The 7,386-nt window shown below is 41.1% G+C and overlaps 1 non-coding gene across 1 annotated transcript; it reads right to left on the reverse strand.

Annotated features, from left to right (window-relative positions):
* Positions 1-506: 506 nt before the first annotated feature.
* On the reverse strand, positions 507-614 carry LOC130959231 (small nucleolar RNA R71). The gene has a single exon (XR_009078324.1). It is a non-coding gene; the product is annotated as a small nucleolar RNA R71 (small nucleolar RNA).
* Positions 615-7,386: the final 6,772 nt, after the last annotated feature.

The following is a 7,386-nucleotide window of genomic DNA, read 5'->3' on the forward strand; positions in this document are numbered from 1 at the left end:
CTGACCCTAAACCTGAAAGGACCTTGAAGCGAAAGCTAAGAGAAGCTAAGGCACAATTCTCTATAGAGGACCTAACAGAAATCTTCAAAGAAGAAGAAGACATGGCAGCCAAAAACAACAACAATACAAACAATGCAAGGAAGGTGCTGGGTGACTTTACTGCACCTACTCCCGACTTCTATGGGAGAAGCATCTCTATCCCTGCCATTGAAGCAAACAATTTTGAGCTTAAGCCTCAATTAGTTTCTCTAATGCAACAGAATTGCAAGTTCCATGGACTTCCAATGGAAGATCCTCATCAGTTTTTAGCTGAGTTCTTGCAAATCTGTGACACAGTCAAGACTAATGGGGTTGACCCTGAGGTCTACAGACTGATGCTATTCCCTTTTGCTGTAAGAGACAGAGCTAGAATATGGTTGGACTCACAACCTAAAGACAGCCTGGACTCTTGGGAAAAGCTAGTCAATGCCTTCTTGGCAAAGTTCTTTCCACCTCAAAAATGGAGTAAGCTTAGAGTGGAAGTCCAAACCTTCAGACAGAAGGATGGTGAATCCCTCTATGAAGCTTGGGAAAGATACAAACAATTAATCAAAAAATGTCCCTCAGACATGCTTTCTGAATGGAGCATCATAGGTATTTTCTATGATGGTCTCTCTGAACTATCCAAGATGTCTTTGGATAGCTCTGCTGGAGGATCTCTTCATCTGAAGAAGACGCCTACAGAGGCTCAGGAACTAATTGAGATGGTTGCAAATAACCAATTCATGTACACTTCTGAAAGGAATCCTGTGAACAATGGGACAAGTCAGAAGAAAAGAGTTCTTGAGATTGATACTCTGAATGCCATTTTGGCTCAGAACAAGATATTGACTCAACAAGTCAATTTGATTTCTCAAAGTCTGTCTGGAATGCAAAATGCACCTGGCAGTACTAAGGATGCTTCATCTGAGGAAGAAGCTTATGATCTTGGGAACCCTTCAATGGAAGAGGTGAATTACCTAGGAGAACCCTATGGAAACACCTATAATTCTTCATGGAGAAATCACCCAAATTTCTCATGGAAGAATCAAGAGAGACCTCAACAAGGTTTCAATAACAATAATGGTGGAAGAAACAGGTTTAGCAATGGCAAGCCTTTTCCATCATCTTCTCAGCAACAGATAGAGAATTCTAAGCAGAACCCCTCTGACTTAGCAACCATGGTCTCTGATCTAATCAAAACCACTCAAAGTTTCATGATTGAAACAAAATCCTCCATTAGGAATTTGGAGGCACAAGTGGGACAGCTGAGCAAGAAAGTTACTGAACTCCCTCCAAGTACTCTTCCAAGCAATACAGAAGAAAATCCAAAAGGAGAGTGCAAGGCCATCAACATGGCCGAATTTGGAGAGGAAGGAGAGGCAGTAAACGCCACTGAGGAAGACCTCACTGGGCGTGCACTGGCCTCCAATGCGTTCCCCAATGAGGAACTATGGGAATCTGAGGCTCAAAATGAGACCATAAAGATTCCATTGGACTTACTTCTGCCTTTCATGAGCTCTGATGAGTATTCCTCCTCTGAAGAGGATGAGTATGTCACTGAAGAGCAAGTTGCTAAATACCTTGGAGCAATCATGAAGCTAAATGACAAGTTATTTGGAAATGAGACTTGGGAGGATGAACCTCCTTTGCTCACCAAAGAACTGGATGACTTGTCTAGGCAGAAATTATCTCAAAAGAGACAAGATCCTGGGAAGTTTTCCATACCTTGTACCATAGGCACCATGACCTTCAAGAAAGCTCTGTGTGACTTAGGGTCAAGTGTAAACCTCATGCCTCTCTCTGTAATGGAGAAGCTAGGGATCTTTGAGGTACAAGCTGCAAGAATCTCACTAGAGATGGCAGACAACTCAAGAAAACAAGCTTATGGACTTGTAGAGGATGTTTTGGTGAAGATTGAAGACCATTACATCCCTGCTGATTTCATAGTCCTAGAGACTGGGAAGTGCATGGATGAAACCATCATCCTTGGCAGACCCTTCCTAGCCACAGCCAAGGCTGTGATTGATGTTGATAGAGGTGAACTGATCATTCAAGTGAATGAAGAATCCTTTGTGTTCAAGGCTCAAGGATATCCCTCTGTCACCATGGAGAGGAAGCATGAAGAGCTTCTCTCAACTCAGAGTCAAGCAGAGCCCCCACAGTCAAACTCTAAGTTTGGTGTTGGGAGGCCACAACCAAACTCTAAGTTTGGTGTTGAACCCCCACATTCAAACTTTAAGTTTGGTGTTGGGAGGTTCCAACATTGCTCTGAGTATCTGTGAGGCTCCATGAGAGCCCTCTGTCAAGCTACTGACATTAAAGAAGCGCTTGTTGGGAGGCAACCCAATGATTATATTTTATCTATTTTCCCTTGTTATTTTATCTTATTTTGTAGGTTGATGATCATAAGAAGACACAAAATCAATTGAAAAAGCAAAAACAGACTGAAAAACAGGAAGAAAAATAGCACACCCTGGAGGAAGAACTCACTGGCGTTTAAACGCCAGTGAGGCTAGCAGTTGGGCGTTTAACGCCCAGTCTGGCACCATTCTGGGCGTTTAACGCCAGAAAGGGGCACCAGACTGGCGTTAAACGCCAGAAAAGGGCAAGAACCTGGCGTTAAACGCCAGGAATGGGCATCAGCCCGGCGTTTAACGCCAGAAATGGCTCAAAACGTGATTTTGAGTGCCATTTGGTACAGGGATGACTTTTCCTTGACACCTCAGGATCTGTGGACCCCACAGGATCCCCACCAACCCACCACACTCTCTCTTCTTCTTCACCCATTCACCAATCACCTCAATACCTCTTCCCCATAAACCCTTCTTCACTCCTTCATTTTCACACCACCTAAACACCACTTCTCCCCCTCTATGGCCGAAACACAAAGCCACTCCCTTCTTCCTCATTTCTTCTTCTTCTACTCTCTTCTTTCTTCTTTTGCTCGAGGACGAGCAAACCTTTTAAGTTTGGTGTGGTAAAAGCATTGCTTTTTGTTTTTCCATAACCATTTATGGCATCCAAAGCCGGTTCAACTGAGAAGGGATGACCTCAAACCCATCACTAAGAGAAGGATGGAGCAAACAAGAGACCCCTCTCATCAAGAGATCCCTGAGATGCCTCAAGGGATGCACTTTCCCCCACAAGACTATTGGGAGCAACTAAACACCTCCCAAGGAGAATTGAGTTCCAACATGGGACAACTAAAGGTGGAGCACCAAGAACATTCCATCCTCCTCCATGAAATTAGAGAAGATCAAAGAATCATGAGAGAGGAGAAACAAAGACAAGGAAGAGACATTGAGGAGCTCAAGCAATCCATAAGACCTTCAAGAGGAAGAACAAGCCGCCATCACTAAGGTGGACCCGTTCTTTAATCTCCTTGTTCTTTGCTTTTCTGTTTTTCGAAAATTATGCTTTATGTTTATCCATGTTTGTGTCTTATGATCATTAGTGTCTTAGTGTCTATGCCTTAAAGCTATGAATATGAATCCATCACCTTTCTTAAATGAAAACTGTTTTTATTACAAAAGAACAAGAAATACAGGATTTCAAATTCATCTTTAAAACTAGCTTAATTAGTTTGATGTGGTGGCAATACTTTTGTTTCTGAATGTATGCTTAAACAGTGCATATGTCTTTTGAATTTGTGGTTCATGAATGTTAAAATTGTTGGCTCTTGAAAGAATGATGAAAAAGGAGACATGTTACTGAGGATCTGAAAAATCATTAAAATGATTCTTGAAGCAAGAAAAAGCAGTGAATACAAAAAAAAAAGAGAAAAAGAAAGAAAAAGAAAGAAATAAAGTTGTGATCCAAGGCAAAAAGAGTGTGCTTAAGAACCCTGGACACCTCTAATTGGGGACTCTAGCAAAGCTGAGTCACAATCTGAAAAGGTTCACCCAATTATGTGTCTGTGGCATGTATGTATCCGGTGGTAATACTGGAAGACAGAGTGCTTTGGGCCACGGCCAAGACTCAATAAGTAGCTGTGTTCAAGAATCATCATACTTAACTAGGAGAATCAATAACACTATCTGGATTCTGAGTTCCTAAAGAAGCCAATCATTCTGAATTTCAAGGGATAAAGTGAGATGCCAAAACTGTTCGGAGGCAAAAAGCTACTAGTCCCGCTCATCTAATTTGGAGCTAAGTTTCATTGATAGTTTGGAGTCTATAGTATATTCTCTTCTTTTTATCTTATTTGATTTCCAGTTGCTTGGGGACAAGCAACAATTTAAGTTTGGTGTTGTGATGAGCGGATAATTTGTACGCTTTTTGGCATTGTTTTTAGTATGTTTTTAGTATCTTTTAGTTAGTTTTTAGTATATTTTTATTAGTTTTTAGTTAAAATTCACTTTTCTGGACTTTACTATGAGTTTGTGTGTTTTTCTGTGATTTCAGGTATTTTCTAGCTGAAATTGAGGGATCTGAGCAAAAATCTGATCCAGAGACTCAAAAGGACTGCAGATGCTGTTGGATTCTGACCTCCCTGCACTCGAAGTGGATTTTTTGGAGCTACAGAAGCCCAATTGGCGCGCTCTCAACGGCGTTGGAAAGTAGACATCCTGGGCTTTCCAGCAATATATGATAGTTCATACTTTGCCCAAGATTTGATGGCCCAAACCGGCGTTCAAAGTCACCTACAGAAATTCCAGCGTTAAACGCCCAAACTGGCATAAAAGCTGGCGTTTAACTCCAAGGAGAGTCTCTACACGAAAATGCTTCATTCTCAGCCCAAGCACACACCAAGTGGGCCCGGAAGTGGATTTCTATGTCATTTACTCATCTCTGTACACCCTAGGCTACTAGTTTTCTATATATAGGACCTTTTACTATTGTATTTTCATCTTTGGATCATGTTTTTATGATTGAACCCTCTTTGGGAGGCTGGCCATTCGGCCATGCCTAGACCTTGTTCTTATGTATTTTCAACGGTGGAGTTTCTACACACCATAGATTAAGGTGTGGAGCTCTGCTATACCTCGAGTATTAATGCAATTACTATTGTTCTTCTATTCAATTCCGCTTGTTCTTGTTCCAAGATATCACCTGTTCTTCAACTTGATGAATGTGATGATCCGTGACACTCATCATCATTCTCACTCATGAACAAAGTGACTGACAACCACTCTTGTTCTACAAGCATACGAGGCTTAGTGAATATCTCTTGGATTCCTGATACACGATGCATGGTTGATCGCCTGACAAACGAGTGCTCGCCTGACAAACGAGCCGGCCATTCCGTGAGATCAGAGTCTTCGTGGTATAGGCGAGAACTGATGGTGGCATTCAAGAGAATCCGGAAGGTCTAAACCTTGTCTGTGGTATTCTGAGTAGGATTCAATGATTGAATGACTGTGACGTGCTTCAAACTCCTAGCAGGCGGGGCGTTAGTGACAGACGCAAAAGAATCGATGGATTTTATTCCGGCCTGACCGAGAACCGACAGCTGATTAGCCATATGCTGTGACAGAGCATGGGAACATTTTCACTGAGAGGATGGGAGGTAGCCATTGACAACGGTGAAACCCTACATGAGCTTGCCATGGAAAGGAGTAAGAAGGATTGGATGAAGACAGTAGGAAAGCAGAGAGACGGAAGGGAAGGCATCTTCATACGCTTATCTGAAGCTCTCACCAATGATATACATAAGTATCTCTATCTTTATCTTTATGCTTTATTCATCATCTATACCCATTTGAGTCTGCCTGACTGAGATTTACAAGGTGACCATAGCTTGCTTCATACCAACAATCTCCGTGGGATCGACCCTTACTCACGTAAGGTATTACTTGGACGACCCAGTGCACTTGCTGGTTAGTTGTGTGGAGTTGTGTAGTGAATCACAATTTCGCGCACCAGTTTCTGCCACCTAAGACCCTGCTGCCATCGTGTTCCACCGCCGGTAAGATTGTGAGTTTGGTTTCTGTTCTGTTGGAATTCCGGAAAGGTTGTTAACGCAGCGTGGTTGTTACAGTTACCGTCACTGGTGTTTTTGCTCGCGGTTGTCACTTGGGGTTACTGACGGAGCCACTGCCGGGTTGATAAGGAGCTGCGGCTGCTTCATTTTGTTATTTCAGTGAGTATTTCGATTTTCGAAAGCCCTGCGTTAGTGCTCTGTTCCGTGTAATAAAGTATTTGCGATGTTAATGGTTTTAGGAGTTAGAATCTGGTTTGCTTATGCCGCTTGTAGCTGTTTCTGCTTTCGAGAGAGAGCAAGCCGAGTCGGGTTCTGATTACCGGTGATTTCGGGCAGAGCGAAAAGAGTTCAGTTGACACGTTTGGGTTATGGAATTTGTGTTTTGAGGTAGGGGCGCTTTCCAAAAACTATGTTTTATGTATTGGAATTATTACATATGGATACTGATGTGAGATATTGTGTATTTAGTGATTGTATCTGCCTTATGTATTATTTGATTGACTCGAATGATTATGGATGTTGGTTTGGCTGAATTGTTGTGCGGCTTGTGAAATGTAATGTTTGAAGTTGATTCTTTAAAGATTTGAATCCGAGTTTAATTCGTTGAGGATTGATTTGATTTGAGTTAATTATTTTGATGATTTGAAAAGTCGAATGCACTTTTGGATTCAGCCTGGTTTACTTTAATTGACTTGGTTTGGACAAATGATTTATTACTGAGCTGTTTCTTTAAGGCCTTGGGAATGAGTTAAAACGGTTGATATTGAGTTGATTTTGAAATGATTTCCTTGAGATACGCCACTGAGGCGATTGTTGGATTTAGCTTGCTTTAAATTGATTTCTGATTTTGAGCTGTTGAAAAGGAATGAGAAATGGTTTAGTTGGGACCCGAACCGGGTGGCAAAAGTCCAAGTTTTAGGGGAGGTGCTGCCGAAATTTCTACAAAATCCTACACTTGTTTGTAAAGTTATTTAAAAAGGGTTGGATTTGAGAAATTGTATTATTTGATTTATTAAGAGAATATTTATGTTTTCAAGCTTAATTTATTTACGGAACTTTATGCGTTGAGTTCGGCTTATTTAGAAATGAACTATTTATACAGTTTGAATCACTGAAGGAAAGAATGACGCTCTAATATTGATTTCAATATAAAAAGGAGCTTTTAGTGATTTTAAAGGAATGTAGACTTTTGATTGAGTAATCAAGTTTGATGCATTTTGGAGGAGTTAGAAAAATGGGTTCCAAAAAGAAACCTGAAGGTGGTTTGATTCCAATGAACCGGTTCCGTTTCAAATGAGTTGATTTTTGGACCGGGTTTGAACTCGTGATTTTGTATGATCGGTTTCATAATAAATTCAGTTTTATTTACTTGAACCGAGAATCTATGATTTTAAGAGTTTCAATGAATTTTAAGGAATTTATATAAGTTGACCTTCCCTAAA

The sequence above is a fragment of the Arachis stenosperma genome, chromosome 10 (genome assembly GCF_014773155.1).
Source record: "Arachis stenosperma cultivar V10309 chromosome 10, arast.V10309.gnm1.PFL2, whole genome shotgun sequence".
NCBI lineage: Eukaryota > Viridiplantae > Streptophyta > Magnoliopsida > Fabales > Fabaceae > Arachis > Arachis stenosperma.